Source organism: Triticum dicoccoides, chromosome 4A, assembly GCF_002162155.2.
Source record: "Triticum dicoccoides isolate Atlit2015 ecotype Zavitan chromosome 4A, WEW_v2.0, whole genome shotgun sequence".
Lineage (NCBI taxonomy): Eukaryota > Viridiplantae > Streptophyta > Magnoliopsida > Poales > Poaceae > Triticum > Triticum dicoccoides.
This window is the reverse complement of record NC_041386.1, coordinates 171,374,678-171,377,632: the sequence shown is the minus strand read 5'-3', so window position 1 is coordinate 171,377,632 and position 2,955 is coordinate 171,374,678.

Sequence of the window (2,955 nt, the reverse complement as noted above, 5' to 3'; positions counted from 1 at the left end):
CCCCAAGGGAGTTCAAATTGGGCTAGGGGGAGGGGGCGCGACCTCCTCTTTCCTCCCCCTCTCCCTCTCCTTCCCTCTTTCCCCCTCTTGGAATAGGAAAGGGAGTCCAACTAGGATTGGGAATCCTAGTTGGGCTCCCCCTTGTCGCGCCCCCTCATGGCCGCCGGCCTCCTCCCTCTCCGCCTTTATATACGGGGGCGGGCGGGGGTGAAGGAAATATGCCCTAGGGGCAATAATAAAGTTGTCATTTATATTTCCTTATATCATGATAAATGTTTATTATTCATGCTAGAATTGTATTAACCGGAAACTTAGTACATGTGTGAATACATAGACAAACAAAGTGTCACTAGTATGCCTCTACCTGACTAGCTCGTTGATCAAAGATGCTTAAGTTTCCTAGCGATGGACAAAGAGTTGTCATTTGATAAACAGGATCAAATCATTATAGAATGATGTGATTGACTTGACCCATCCATTAGCTTAGCACTTTGATCGTTTAGTTTACTTCTAATGCTTTCTCCATAACTTATACATGTTCCTACGACTATGAGATTATGCAACTCCCGAATATCGGAGGAACACTTAGTGTGCTATCAAACTTCACAACATAACTGGATGACTATAAAGATGCTCTACAGGTTTCTCTGATGGTGTTTGTTGAGTTGGCATAGATCGAGATTAGGATTTGTCACTCCGTGTATCAAAGAGGTATCTATGGGCCCTCTCGGTAATGCACATCACTATAAGCCTTGCAAGCAATGTGACTAATGAGTTAGTTACAGGATGTTGCATTACGGAACGAGTAAAGAGACTTGCTGGTAACGAGATTGAACTAGGTATTGAGTTACCGACGATCGACTCTCAGGCAAGTAACATACCGATGACAAAGGGAACAACGTATGTTGTTATGCGGTTTGACCGATAAAGATCTTCGCAGAATATGTAGGAACCAATATGAGCATCTAGGTTCCGCTATTGGTTATTGACCGGAGATGAGTCTCGGTCATGTCTACATAGTTCTCGAACCTGTAGGGTCCACACGCTTAACGTTCGGTGACGAACGATATTATGAGTTTATGTGTTTTGATGTACCGTAGGTAGTTCGTAGTCCCGGATATGATCACGGACATGACGAGGAGTCTCAGAATGGTTGAGACATAAAGATCGACATATTGGAAGCCTATGTTTGGACATCGGAATGGTTCCGGGTGAGTTCGGGCATTTATCGGAGTACGGGGGGTTACCGGAACCCCTCGGGGAGTATATGGGCCTTATTGGACCTTAGGGGAATAGAGGAGAGGAAGGCCAAGGAGGAGGGCACCCCTTTCCTTCCTTCTCTCTCCCCCTTCCTTCTCTCCTACCCCGACTAGGGAAAGGGGGGAATCATACTCCTGCTGGGAGTAGGACTCCCCCTAGGGCGCGCCATAGAGAGGGCCAACCCTCTCCTCCTCCACTCCTTTATATACGGGGGAAGGGGCACCCCATAGACACACAAGTTGATTTCTTAGCCGTGTGTGGTGCCCCCTCCACGGATTTCCACCTCGGTCACATCGTTGTAGTGCTTAGGAGAAGCCATGCGCCGGTAAATTCATCATCACCGTCATCACGCCGTCATGCTGGTGAAGCTCTCCCCCAACACTCAGCTGGATCTAGAGTTCGTGGGACGTCACCGAGCTGAACGTGTGCATATCGCGGAGGTGTTGTACCTTCGGTGCTAGGATCGGTCGGATCGTGAAGACGTACGACTACATCAACCGCATTGTCATAACGCTTCCGCTTACGGTCTACGAGGGTACGTAGACAACACTCTCCCCTCTCATTGCTATGCATCACCTAGATGGATCTTGCGTGTGCGTAGGATTTTTTTGAAATTACTGCGTTCCCCAACATCAAGAGCTTGAGGGACGTCATCGTGTTGAATGTGTGCTGAACACGGAGGTGTCGTACGTTCGGTACTTGGATCGGTTGGATCGTGAAGATGTTCGACTACATCAACCGCATTAACCTAATGCTTCCACTTTCGGTCTACGAGGGTACGTAGACACACTCTCCCCGTCTCGTTGCTATGCATATCCTATATAGATCTTGCGTGATCGTATGATTTTTTTGAAATTGCATGCTACGTTTCCCAACAGTGGCATCCGAGCCAGGTCTATGCATAGATGATATGCACGAGTAGAACACAAAGAGTCGTGGGTTATAATAGTGATACTGCTTACCACCAACGTCTTACTTTGATTCGGCGGTATTGTTGGATGAAGAGGCCCGGACCGACATTACATGACCGCGTTCATGAGACTTGTTCTACTGACGTGCTTTGCACATAGGTGGTTGGCAGGTGTCTATTTCTCCGACTTTAGTTGAATCGAGTTTGACTACGGACGGTCCTTGTTGAAGGTTAAAACAACACACTTGACGAAAAATCGTTGTGGTTTTGATGCGTAGGTAAGAACGGTTTCTGCTAGAAGCCCGTAGCAGCCATGTAAAACTTGCAACAACAAAGTAGAGGACGTCTAACTTGTTTTTGTAGGGCATGTTGTGATGTGATATGATCAAGACGTGATGAGATATAAATTGTTGTATGAGATGATCATGTTTTGTAGAAGTTATCGGTAACTGGCAGGAGCCTTATGGTTTTCACTTTATTGTATGAAATGCAATCGCTGTGTAATTGCTTTACTTTATCACTAAGCAGTAGCGATAGTCATAGAAGCAATAGTTGGCGAGACGACAATGATGCTACGATGGAGATCAAGGTGTCAAGCCAGTGACGATGGAGATCATGACGGTGCTTTGGAGATGGAGATCAAAGGCACAAGATGATGATGGCCATATCATGTCACATATTTTGATTGCATGTGATGTTTATCCTTTATGCATCTTATTTTGCTTAGTACGGCGGTAGCATTATAAGATGATTCCTCACTAAATTTCAAGGTGTAAGTGTTCTCC